Genomic DNA, 14334 nt, shown 5'->3' on the forward strand with positions numbered 1-14334 from the left:
ATTTTTATTGGTAAATGTCAGTAACATTGGATTTCACTGTATACACACACACACACACACAAATATTTCCATAATGATAATTGAAATTTATAGATAGGCAAATTAAGAGAAATGCCGCTTGAGAACATATTAGAGTTTGATTTAAGGACAGTAACTTTATATATTTGATATGCGATATTAACAATTTGTACTATAATGGCTATAAAGCTTTAACTTTTGGAATCTCAACATCTACTCTCATTAAATAATGATTGTGTGATTCCATTCATTGTCTACTCCTCCCATAAGTTCCCACAATTGTGAAAATTGAAATCGATAAGCATTGAGAAACATGCTTAAAACCCATAATTTCATGCAACTGTGAAAACGTAAGTAAATAAAAATAGAAAAATGCTTAAAAATAAATATCAATATTAATCAAAATTATTAATAACAATAAAAATTGAATTCTGCCAAGCCTACTCATGGAGTGGAGTTTGGGATAAAGGAATAAAACATGTTTCTTTCAGTTCCAAACCAACAGAGTCTGAAAAATTGGTCTGGGTATCTTGGGGAACAATTTCCTTGTGGTGACATTCCTGATACTACATACTTTACGCTGAACTTGAAATATGAGGACATAGTTAGACGTTTGGTGCTTCTGTATTTTCCATTGCATGCATCCGATGAGGTGGGCTGTAGCCCACGAAAGCTTATGCTCAAATAAATTTGTTAGTCTCTAAGGTGCCACAAGTACTCCTGTTCTTTTTGAGGAAACTCTGTTTCCACTCATGGTTTCTCCACTGCATTTTTCCATTGGGATTCATCCATGAAGAAAAGGGTAGAGAATTCAACCTACTACACTGTAGATCCTGGGATATCGGAAGCCAGGGCCCTTCACTGTTCTTCCTAACCTACTGTTCCCTGGGGGACAAGGGATTAAATATTACAGAGGGGGAACTAAGGTGACTTGGCATGGCTCAACATAATTTTTATTCTTGTACATCCTATGGGCTTTCAGCGTGATGATACCAGAACTCAGAAGTCTTCCCCACAAGCATTTCCCCTCTCCACTGATGGCATGTTCCTTGGGCTTACACACATTACACATCTACTGGGTCTAGACTCTGTCGTAATACCTCTAATGCTCTCGGAGTGGTACTTTTCCATTACCCCTTCTCCACCAGGCCATCCATTGCAGAGCTAACAGAGATGGATTCCCTCTGTATGTGGAAGCAGAGAGGATGACCTAGCCCTTAGAAATTCAGAGCTTGGAGAAGGCTGAAATTGTGCCAGAAACCAATTTGCAATGACAAAGACAGGGCAAATCTCTTCATGCTCAGGCAAATGGGTGACATTCATCCAGTGATGATGATCAAGCATCAACAGGTGAACTTTAACTTGAGAGGGACTTGTAAATTGCCTTTCACAGGTCCTGCAAGCAGCTTGCATTGGCTCTAATTAAGAGTTTGCTGAAACAATGTTTCAATTTTATTTTTTGCGAAAGAGTGTTGATTTTAATATACTTCCATTTTCCACCAATTACATCCCCATGGCAACAAAAGTGACTCTGCAGCTGCAGGCAGAGACTTACAGATAACACTCAACAATACTTTGTACAGATGGCATCAGAGGCATCGTGGGAGGATGTAGAATCCTTAATCTGAATGGATGAAAACAAAACAACCATTTGCATGCATTGAAGAAATAACGGGGTCAGGAGGACAAAGGTACTCAGAGGCACTGGCAGCCAGCCGATTGTCAATATATGGCACAGCCACCAAAAGCAGCCTTGTACAGCTTAGTAAGCAGGAAACTAAGGCTGCTAGAAATGTTCCCGTATAACGTCTGGCATCTGGATTCTGTCTGTAATGCACAAGGAGTGGGTGATGGCATGAAGTGGGCTAAGTTGTATCATGTCCATATTAGTGATGAGTGATTTTCAGAAAGAATGGAGACTTGCTTTTGATAATTCCCCAAAGTCTAGGTACTTAACCAGCCTTACAGGGTTTCAAACACTGAATTAAAAATCTTAGAAGACCAAGTGTGCCAAACCATCTTTTTTGGAACCTCAAAGGTTGGGTTTGAGATGGAGGCAAAACTGTTTATTTTCTTATTATGGTAGCACTAAAAGGCCTCCACTGAGGCTGAGGCTCCACCATGCTAAGGTGAGGTACAAACACTTAGTAGGAGGCAGTTCCTGCCCCAAAGACCCTGCAGGCTAAATACAGACAAAAGATGGGAAGGTAAACAGTGGCCTTGCTCAAGACCACATGGCAGGTCAGTGGCAAAGCCAGGACTAGATGCCAGTCTTCCAGACTCCGTGTCCAGTGCCACAGCCTCTGAGCTACATGGCCTTGCCCTAGTTTAGCAATGTGCCCATCCTTAATGGATATTGCACTGGCTTTAAATTGTTCAAAACCATAGACCAGTGGTGGACAACCTGTGGCTGGCCCACGGGCCACACATGGCCCATCAGAGTAATCCACTGGCGGGCCGCGAGACAGTTTGTTTACATTTGCACAGCTGCCCGCAGCTCCCAGGGGTTGCAGTTTGCCGTTCCTGGCCAATAGGAGCTGTGGGAAGCAATGTGGGCCACAAGGATGTGCTGGCTGCCGCTTTCCGCAGCTCCCATTGGCCAGGAACTGAGAACTGCAGCCGCTGGGAGCTGCGGCCGGCCGTGCAAATGTAAACAAACTGTCTTGTGACCCGCCAGTGGATTACCCTAATGGGCCGCAGGTTGACCACCACTGCCGTAGACAATATGTTACTAGAGGGTGGATGCTTGCGAATTGCTCCTGTGTCTCTTTTTAAAATACAAATAACTGTTTTAAAATTAAAAGATTATGCCTTTTCTCCAGAACAGCTCTCCGCACCATTGCCGTGCTTCCACAACCATTACAATGAAGAGCAGCAAGCCACCGTGAGAACCGCAGCAATTTGTTTATAATTAGGGGAGAAATGTGTACAAGGCTGCAAAAGACTCACTGGTCGTCAGTATTTTGCATGAAAATACTGGTGCTTTTATTTAAAGGATTTTGAGGAGTGACCAAAGTTATTTATCCATGCCGAGCAATTAAAACCTTGCAATTTATAGGGGCATAAGTGGCACTCCAATGTCAACTATGGCCCCAGCCTGTAAATAATTACACACATGCTTAACTTTATGTACATGAGTAGCCTCACTGACTACACTGGGACGACTCAGACACTGAAAATTAAGCACGTGCATAAGTCAGTGCAGGACCAGGACCCACAGGTGTAAAACTGCTCTCATTTAAGTTAACGGCAAAACTCCCATTGATTTCATTCATTTTGGACGAAGTCGAGAGCTGGTCAAAATATTTAAGCTTTCTGATCACTTGGGACCATTTTTCAGGAATACTTTTCCAGCAGCTCTGATCAAATGCTGTGGGTCTGATCCTGGGCACTAGCAGGAGTTGCCCCTTTCCCAAGGTTCTGCATTACATTCTCAGAAAGGTGCCACGCATAATAACGCACCCACTCAGCAAAGCCAGAAGAAAACATTCTCATCAAGTCACATACTAAATACAGAGAAGCCCCTCTCATTCTCTGCGCCTATCTTGACTCGGGCTGAACAGTCAAAGCACAGTCTCTGTCTAATAGCCAGTCTGTCCTGAATTTTGCACACATCCCTTCCAAGAGATTTGCTGACCCAGTCTGTCTCTTATTTATCGCAGCTCAGTCGGCTCCTAGAAAGAGGCCTGTCAGTTCTGGTTGCGTGCAGCTCAGAGGACACTCTCTCACTGCTGTGTGCTTTGTTTATCAGAGAAGTGAGTCTCTCAGGGGAAAATACACAGCAAGGTCTCTGTCCTGCAAAGAGCTGCACAGCTTGATGCTCTGCCTAATCCCAAAGGGCACCCGCAGTACTCCCTTCCTCTCCCCACACTCAGACTAGCCTGGGTATAAATGCGATTGCAGTGGCAAATGGCCACAGCTAGAGGTAATTTACCCTGTCTAATTAATTGCTGCCACCAAACCCACACACAATATGTATTCACGCAAGGCACAGCCCACAGAGTCCTATGACACTGGGCCTTTAACTATCAGTTGCTGGCAAAATTGTTTATGTTGCTGTTGTCTGTGCTGATTAAAGTTCCCTGTGTGGTCAGAAAAGTGGGCCTCTGACACTGGCTGTCAAATACTGTTTCTGAGACACTGGGGTGCTGGAGTTAAGAGACTGCTGCTTGACTCTTCATGCACTATGGGCTAGGTCAGGGAGAGCTGCCTCAGTAATTAGTCCCAAGCTCTTGGCAGGGTTTCGATGTGTCTCACTCAGACCAAAGGGCTCACGACTCACATCAGCTCCCCAAGGCCCCAGAGGCAAAGGGACGTGGGAAGCAGGGAATTAGGAGAATCTGACACAGTATAGAAGATCAAATGGTCAACAGGGGTCACAGCTCAGAGAGGAATGTTTAGGGCAGGAATTCATGCTAGCAGACTACTCCCACTCATGCTTGTCTCTGATACAGGGGGATGCTGAGCTGATAAGCCAGAAGCAAACAGAGGAAAATCTCTTAACCTTGAACACTCACTGTGCTTCTAAGAAATAGTTACAGTTTGCCAGCCATGTTGGGTTTGCGCTCAGGGAAATTCAGCTGTATGAAGGATGACTTAGTAGCTGTGGTGGTTAATTGTGTCTCGTTCTAATTAGCTAGTGCCTGCTAATTAGCAGACAGTCTTGGAAATACAGTAGTACACAGATGGAGAGTGACTTCCATTCTCACTCCAAGCATTTCTCTACCACATAACAGTGAAATAATTGCTCTGGTTGGGTTTGGGCTCACATTTAACTCCCTCCATAAATCTGCCCCTTAATATTTTATTTTTATGCAGCAACATCCCTATTAGACAGAACAGAGACAGTGTAACACAGAGTAGAGCAAACTTTTTGGCCTGAAGGCCACATCTGGGTATGGAAATTGTATGGCGGGTCAGGAATACCCATTGTGGGAGGAGGACTCTATGGGGTGTAGCATGGGAGGCTCTATAAAGGATGTTACCAAGGTGGGGAGAGGGTGACTCATGGGATGTGGTGCAGCGGAGGGAGGGCTCTACGGGGGCGGTACTGGGGACTCCTAGGGGCTCTGGTGACAGTGACACCAAGGTGGCCGTACCAGGCACCGCCATGGGCGGAGGCACCCTAGCTTGCTCCTGAGCGGTTTCAAGACTCTCAAGGATGGGGGCCATAGGAAAATGGGAGGGGATTGGGCGTGCTTCCACATAGGGAGTGGCTGCCACCTAAGGGCAGAGTTCTGATCCCGGAAACAGCATGGTGAAGTCGGGCAGGCGCAGCAGGGCAAGCCCACGACCCCGCTCCCCGGTGGGAGCTCGAGGTCCGGATAAAAACATCTGATGGTCTGGAAGTGTACTGCAGATCGCAGTTTGCCCACCCCGATCTAGCACATGGTGGGCACTAGAACAAGGCTGGCAGAGGAAAGCTGAGCTTCAGGGTCATGGACGGATTTCCTAAATAACTTCTGGTAACACCCTGTGAGCTTTCAAGAAGAGTGTTTGCAGTCTGAGCACCCCACGCTGTGAGATGCTGATGTGTTCCAGTGCTCTGGAAAGCGGGAGTTTCCACAGAAAACTTTACATTGGAAATTGGATTAATACTTAAAAGCTTTTCATCCACAGATCTCTTGGTGCCTGGCAAATTTCAAAGGGAGGAACCCCTCTTGCAGATCAAATGCTACCCGGGTCAATCTCTAGCTAGGTCCTTAAGGAGGTCTGGCTGGATATTCAGTTTATGTCAATCATTAGTGATCTTATTGTGCAATCGAAGCTGTTGGCTACCATGCAATTGCTGGTTAGGTACCAGCATTCCCTGATGAAGTGAATAAGCATAGTATCCTCCATTTTAAAGACAGGGTAACTGAAACTGTGCTTTATGTGATATCTAAAGTCCTGCACTGAAGACCAGGTGGTGCACCTTTTACTCACACTGGTGTGTGGTTACTCACTAGAGTTGTCCTACTGAAATCACTGAGACTACCTCAGTAAGTAGCTACTCATCAGTGTGAGCAAGGGGTCCTACCTTGCCCCTAAGCAGCAGCAGGGTCTGGAAAAGAACTTAGGGCTCCTGACTCCCCACGGTCAGTACACTAGATCACCGGTTCTCAAACTGTGGGTCAGGACCCCAAAGTGGGTCATGACTCTTTTAATGGGGTTACCAGCATTTGCTTAGACTTACTGGGACACAGGGCTGAAATCAAAGACCAAGTCCCACCATCTGGGGCCAAAGCCAAAGCCTAAGGGCTTCAACCCTGGGTGACGGGGCTCAGGTCACAGGGCCCTTGCCTGGGGCTGAAACCCTTTGCCTTTGGCCCCCTCCAGCCCCCCGGGACAGCGGGGCTCAGGCGGGCTCAGGCTTCAGTTCCCCCCCGGAATTGTGCAGTAATTTGTCATCAGAAGGGGGTTGCGGTACAATGAAGTTTGAGAATCCCTGCACTAGATTACCCCAGCTGATCCAATATCTTAATACTTATTACTAGAATTATTTTACAACTATATTTCCAGTTCCAAATGGTGCTTCAGACTCTGATGGAGAGAGTGGGGAGGGGAATTGGGCCATGAGCCCTGAAAAACAAGACAGTTTGTGTATGTTTGTTGTTGTTTTTTACCTTGCTTAGGCAATCAGTGTCTTGAAAGCTCTGGGAGTTAGTGCCTGTGAAGCCTGCTTAAACTGCGGACTAATTTTCAAAGTAATTGGGGAAGACAGCTCTCTGCATGCTCAGACGATTTAAGCCATAACTACTGTCTTGCTCTCTTCCACATATTCTTCATGGATGAACAGGACAAATGATCAGTAATACAAGAACTCTGCCACTTCCTGGAATCTCTTGGTTTTAATGCGAGTGCATAAAATCCAGGGACAGCAGAGCTTTCTGTAATACAATCCCAAAGATGCTTAGAGGACAAGCTAAAACAAAATTGTCACTGTGCCTTCACTTGTTATGCTCAATAACATCTGGGCTGCCCATGTTACAGAATATCAGATTGACCTCTGAATAGATTAAATGCTTTAAAAGGGTATGGAGGTACCCTTCATCATTTTTTAAAGTCACATTTTATTTATCGTCTATAATGACTCCTTGGAATCTTGAAACTGAAATCAGTTTCCTCATTTGCTCTCTCTCTGAGTGTGAACAGTGCATTTAAAAAAAAATAGGGTTACTCATTTACAGCTTGATGAAAAGGCCACTGAAGTCAATGGGAGTCTTTGAAGCCACAGATTTCACTGGATTTTGGATTTGTATTAACCCCATAGTGTCTAGAGGCTTCAATACAGAGCAAGGCCTCTGGCACTAGGCACACTATAGATACTCCTTGGTGCAGGGACAGTCTAAAGATGACATGAAGTATGAAGGGGGAAACAACGCAGAGAGGTAAAGTAACTTGCCCATAATGAACAGACCCGAGATCTCCTGAGTCCCACTGCAGGACTCTCTGCTAGACTACATTGCACCCCATTCTCATCTTCATCTGGGTTCAGGCCCTAAGGTAGGGTTGCTTATTGAGTTTTTTAAAATAGATATTGAAGCACTTACCTAAACTAACAACTACACGGACTTTGTCAACAGGTCTAAAATCTGACTTGTTTTTTGTCATCTTATTCAGCAGCTATCAACCATGACAGCCCCCCTTCAAATGAAGCCCTTAAAGAGTAAAAACTAACCTAAGGCTACTCTTCCACCTCTTGTCAAAATATTAATAAAATAATCAAGGCAGGAGCTCCAATTTCTATATAGCTGGACTGAAAAGGCAGCTTTACAAAAGGTCTGGCCACGGAAGGCAGGCACAGGATTACGTTTGTATTGACCTGGTTATTGTCTGATCACATCAACAGTGGGAGTCTGTTATATAGTCCAATTGTCTGTAGTACTTAAAAAAAAAATCCACTCAACTCAGGCAGTTGAGATGCTGAGGTGGTCCAGTGCACAGCACAATGGGGCTCGGGCCTAGCTGGACCCTGCTGCTACTGCAATATAAAGTTTGAAAATAATAAAAGTTAGCTACTTTTGTTGAACTGTAGGAGCCTGATCTCCTGAGCTGCACAGGGAGCCCTGGATGGGAGCCAGGCCACCTGCTTGTGCCATTTGCCTCAAGCGTGTATGGCTGTCCAGCATGTCAGGGAGGAGCTGTGTGGCTGCAGCATTCAGCCTGTTGCTCCCATGCCCATGCTTTGTCACAAGGAACATGTCAATCCAAGCTGCCCCTGAGTGCTCCAAGACAGGCAGAGAGCAGGGTGAAGAAGGGAAGCATCGAACACAGCCAGTTGAGGAACTAGCCAACTTGGTCACAGACAAAAAGAGAAATGAGCATGAAGAAGAGAGGCATCCCCCAATGCCAACAGTGTACAATGCTAGCACATGGATAAGCATTCTGTCCTGCCTCCGAGTACCTGCAGAGTCACCTTTGTCATTCAGCCCACATTCTCTCTTCTCTCATCATGGCAGATGCTCCCTGTGACCGTGCCTAGAATTTGACTGGCTTGCATATGGGGACAAGAGAGGTATGAGTAGCACCCTTCCTCCCTACTCTGTAAGCCATGAGGCTACAGTTATTCCAAACTAAAGCTGGTCAAGAAAAATTCAAAACTGCTTTGAAAAATGAAATCTTCCCTCTTCCAACCAGCTCTGCCCCAGACACCTTTTGCTCAGTCTGCTATTTATTGTAGGGTTTGAAACTCTTTAATAAACATCACCATATAAGCAGGTGGCTACATGCTTGGCCCTGTCCTGCACTAGCTCTGCCTGTGGTGACTTATTCTCCTTCAGGGGAGCAGTCACACGTTTTCCACATAGCTGGGTGTGCATTTCCCTCAGATACATATTTTTTACATTACTAGTATGATCTGGCCATAATAAACATAATGTAATTTATATAGAGAATAACTTAACTCTGACAAGCCTTTACAAACCATGCTGTGAATTCATGTGTCAAAAGCAATGATTTCTAAAATTAAGGAAATAAAAATGTTCAAGTCGATAGAAAAGTGCAGTGTGTTTGATTGCAAACTAAAGATGGCTTCATCTTAAAGAGGACATATTTGGAAACTAAGTTGTGTGGGTAAAGCTCTGCCTACGTTTTTGTAACAAGAGTAATAACATGTTCAGTTTGGTGAGAAAATGCAATTCTAAAGTTTGCTGGCTAGTGGAAATGCAGAGCTTCTGGCCTTTCTTGCATTAGACCACACAAAAGATAGTTTGGGAAAAGAAGATCTCTTTGGTGATGCTACTGCATATGCTGCTATAGGAATGCAACTTATTATCACACAAACTAATTCATTAAAGGCAATGTGATGGGGTACAGAAGCATCACCCTTTGCTTAGTAAGCAAAGGGTTAACACCTCAGACTTAAAAACCGAGGCCTTAAAAACGGGTGCTCGAGGAATAGGAGAAACTGCCTGGGAGAAGGCTGCAGAGAGAAGCCCCTGGACTGAGAGTCTGCATTAGAAACCCCAGGCTGGAAACTATCTTATGTGATATTTCTGATGTTGTCTCAACTGTTCTGTGATTGGTTTATAAAGTCCTTCCTTGTGGGAGGAGGACATGTGACTGGCTGATCCTAAAGTGCTTTTAGGTTTCTGTTTTGTTTTGCTGAGTCTCCTCTAAGAGCCTGCAGGCAATAAATGGGGGCACAGCATCATTTAACAAGCCAAAAGCAAGGGAACTCAATCCACTCAGGTATATATATAGAACATCGCTATTATAGGCTGATGATATAAATATCATGCAATATTGTCCTGTCAGACTGAAAAGATCTCCTCTTGGCTGACCTAAAAAGCTAAAGAGCAGGTACCACTTCAGAGAAGAGGGATCTCAGACAAATTTGAAAAGATCAGTTCTAACTTATTACAAACTTTGATTAATCCTGGGCAGATGGAAACAGATGTCTCTCTCCTTTCGCCTCCCTTCCTCCCTCTCCCATTCCTTTATCTTTCTGTCCTCCTGCTTTTTGGTCTGTTCTCCCCTTACCTTTGACAAAAATAAATCTCCTTTAAAGTTCAGGTTTTGTCTAAAGGTGAAGGAAGGTGGAAGTAAATTGACTTGCAATTTCTTAATTTTGCCTGAGCCAATGTCTGCAACTGCAGAGGGAAATGTGTGTCCTTAGCATCCAATACTGATTACACTGCAATATGGATCTTATATTACATTTATATATACACATACATTTTCATTCTGAAGGAATTGGCTGTCCAGACTCCTCTTATTGGCCATGAGTATCACATGCCTAAACTGTAGGATGCACACAAAGCACTTTGCAGTAATTTTACATTCTATCTAAATCAACTTTAAGGAAAATCCAAATCTGAGTTTCCATATACTGTGGCCTTCCATTAAAATCACTAAAATTCTGTGCCTGGCACGCAAATGGCTCCAGAGATGTACAAAACTTCTGCTAGCATGGAGTGAGATTTATTGTTGCTGGATTATCTTTTCTCTATTAGAAGGTGGTCCCAATCAAAACATGCCTTAAATTAATCCTATGCAATGTAGGAAAGCCTGGGTTAGGATCTTGACCCACAAGGCCTGGTTCAGCATACGACTTCATTTCCTGTCTAACCTTCCTAGGCATAACAATCCCCAAGGAATGTCATGAATTAAACAGAGCCTTTAATACAGGGCTCAGAAGCAGTAAGAGTGTGTGTGGTATTAAGGCTGATCCTTCTTTGCCATTAGTTATAATTATAAGAAAAGTATGTAAGGAAGAGGCTGCCAGGTGCTATAACCCAAACCACTTATTTGCTTACCTTGTTCCTGGAACAAATTCATACTCGTTATGCAAATGTAAGGGCAGGAGTCTTCCACACACAGAACAACCACTAAACAGGAGTAAAGTTAGTCACTGTTACATCTCTGAAACTCTGGCACTCAGAATTTGCTACATTTGGAAACACCTCAGCTGCAAGTTACCCAAGGATGCTCTGATGCCTGACAGCAAAGTCAAATACTGCAGGAAACAAATCTGAGAGATTTTGAAAACAATGTATCCTATCCCCTTGGTAAAACTCCACTGAAGTAGGGCAACACTGGTGTCTTGGCCAACTTTCCGCACATCATTCCTACAATATAAAACTACCACTGATGAAAAAGGCAGTCTGTATTCTGGACCCCAGTTCTGTTAAGGTTATTAACACTGGAGATGTCCCAATAAAGACTTGTCATACAGCACAAGCCAATCTTTCCCATGCAGTGCTATTAGAAAACCAATTTTTCCCTGTAGTTGGAGGAGCATCATTATCTAATAAGTAGCCTAATAACCCTATCTTTGAGGACCTCAGTTCTGGTGTGATCAGGAGTACTTTAGTCCCTTCTTACAAAGGAACATAATATACCTCTCAGACATAATGGAGCTATTTTTGGATGCCACACATTTTGTTAAGATCTATAGATTACAGGGAACCAAAAATTATCATTCCTGCATTCTATGGTCAGCTCTGCTACAAACTACCTGTATCACTTTGGGCAAGCCATTTAAACCTCTGCGTTAGCTCCCTCATATGTAAAAGAGATAATGAGTGTCTGTAATGCACTTTGAGATCCACGGATGAAAAGCACAAACTAAATGCAAAAGACTGTTTAGATACTGGAACAGGGTGGATTTGCGATGGTACATAGTAACGTACAAAGGGGATTTAGACACTTAAGCACAATCCACCTCTACCACATGCATCCACTACACCCCCTTATTATACAGGAACTCACATAACTTCATTGAGTTTCCTGGTCTTTTATTTGCATTGTATGGCTGAGCATTCCAACTACCAACTCAGCATTTCAAGCAAGCTCAGGTTTGCTAAGTTTTCTAGGATGGGACCCTTAGTCCAGTGCTTTACTACACCTACTGAATGATCATGTAATTTCTTCCTCACTCCTGCTACTTACAAGAAATCACTGCACACTATCATTCATAAATTGTCAACCTTCTCCTTAATTCAGTGGGATGTTAAAATCCATGATTTCTGACATCACATTTAATCAATCACAGAAGCAACTGATAACAAAACCCTTGTGACTACCCTGAAATAATGAAATGGGTAGGTGAAGAATGGTAGCTATCAAACACTTGTATTCACATGGACTTCTTAGTAATCAAATTATACTAGACAGAATAGGGAGAAGGTTCATGATACCTTAATGTAATCTTCACTTTGTATAAGTATGCCAGAATAAAATTCTGCTCATTTTACGAACAGTATTATAATCTACTTTGTGTAAAATGCCAACTCAATAAAATATCATAAACCTATAAGTCCTTTAAAGGAAACTTCTCTAGAATTTAATAGGCATGAAAGAATAGGGTCCTATTGAAATTGAATTGATACCATATTCTTTATGTAGGCCTCTTCCCCCATCCCACAGAAGGTTAAAGAAGGGATGCAATTATCATTGCATGCCTCTAGGTACAATGTCTCTGGCTGGCGCCCCAGAGGACACAAGACTGGAATCTTGATCAGTTGTTGTGTAAATGTATTAAAAGTCTCCTTGCACCCTCTTTCAGTGATGTTTTTGTCACACACAAGGATTTTGCCTCAACAATTTTCTGCCTGTCATCAACATAATTGACACTGCCTGGTTAAAGGAAGCTTGCTCCTTTGAAATAAATCAATCACTTGTATATGCTTCTGCTCCACAAAAAAAGTCCATCAGTCCGTCTGTGCATCCCAACTTCTCCCACCCATTGAGCTTCCCCGCAGTAACTAATGGACGCTGCTCTAGATAGATCTCCTAACCTGGCAAGTGTTCCCTGTAGCAGCAATAGGTGAGGCTGCCTCTGGTTGTGGGGTAACTGGGTGGATTAGAGCAGATCCCCCTTCTGGTAAACTGGGAAATTGACTTCTGATCAGTGTTGTGTGTGGGGAGTCTTCCCTGACTACTGATTCTTCAAACTCCTGGCAAGAAGGCACTGGTGAAGAGAGATGTGAGGTATAGCTGCTTCAGGACCAGGGAAGGCTCTAGGTTTTTTGCTAAACCAAGCAACAAAAAAAAAAACACAAAACCCATCTCTGAGAGCACCTGGAATGCCGCCCCTGAAATTGTGCTTGGTTTGCTGGTGCCTAGAGCCGGTTCTGTTCAGGACTCCCACCAATATAACAGCAAAAGCATCTTAGCTCCACCACCAGCTCCACATCCATTGCTAGAGCTGAAGGCAAAGGGGATGAGGATTATATGGTGTCCTCTGGGCTCCTAGATGCACTGGTGAGGGACACAGGACAGGAGTTTCCCTGGCAGCAAGTGCAACAGCAGTAGTGGGTGCTTCATGGTGCATCAGCTGTCAGAGCAAAAGCCTGCTCAGTGCCAGCATCGGGAAAAATGATAACTTTCAACAAGAAGAGTCTGCCTGAGCATCTTTTGGGCACATCTGAGAAACAACTGCTTGCTTCCTCCCCCTCCACCCAAATACAGTTGATTTCTATCTACCACAGTGACACCACTACCCACAGGCCTGGACTCACAGTGAGACTGAAACTCATCTTACATCACAAGTGTGGGTAGAGGGATTTGGAAGGAAGATTCTGAGGCCTCCTGCTGCAGAAGAGGAGCCCTGTGATCAGTTTACATCAGCCTCTGGCTTCCAAGGCTCTCTTGGTCAGAACAGGCTAACATTTTTAATAAAAGCTGAGATTCTGCTTCTCCTAACATGGTGGCTCGCAACCAACATCTCTCTAACCTCAGTAATGTACATATGCAAAAGAGGGCAGATTTATGTCCTAGGTACAGTATGAGTAGCTGAAAAACCTTGAATCCCAGCTGGGAAGAACATTACTACATATTACTCTTTCTGGTAATAGTTATGTCAAATAATCCTGATTAATAACATCCTGTGATGGAAAAGCCTTCCTTTTTTCAGATTTGCAGCCTATCTTCTAGTAGGGATCACCTATTTTAGTTGTTGATTTTAAATGTATCAAAACACGTAACATATGTCAAATTTTGTCCTGCCAGTTCATTCTCTGTACTAAAAAAATCAGTTTGCCTGATAACATCTATGTAATGAACTCTCTGAAGTGCAACCATGCCATTTTTTTCCCTGTTGATTTTTTTTTAAAGAGTTGACTGTTTCACAGGGAATTTAAATTCACACTGTTTCTATTAGCTAGCATCCAGTTTTAATGGCACAATGTAGGTATCTTTACATCACAGTTCATCCTCCAACAAAAATGCATAAATCAAACTGATGTTGAAACTAATGCTTCTTTTGCACTATGAAAATTTCAACCATTAAAGCAGTTGTTTATAACAATTATGTTTTGTACGTTTGAAGTAGCGGGGGTGGGCTCAATCTGAGCCTTGGAAGCTAAAATAATGTTACATTTTTCCAGATGA

At 43.5% G+C, this 14334-nt stretch overlaps 1 protein-coding gene across 1 annotated transcript in view; it reads right to left on the reverse strand.

Annotated features, from left to right (window-relative positions):
• The window catches only part of LOC127056308 (uncharacterized), a 279257-nt gene that overhangs the window by 120338 nt on the left and 144585 nt on the right, over positions 1-14334 (reverse strand).

The sequence above is a fragment of the Gopherus flavomarginatus genome, chromosome 8 (genome assembly GCF_025201925.1).
Source record: "Gopherus flavomarginatus isolate rGopFla2 chromosome 8, rGopFla2.mat.asm, whole genome shotgun sequence".
Taxonomy (NCBI): domain Eukaryota; kingdom Metazoa; phylum Chordata; order Testudines; family Testudinidae; genus Gopherus; species Gopherus flavomarginatus.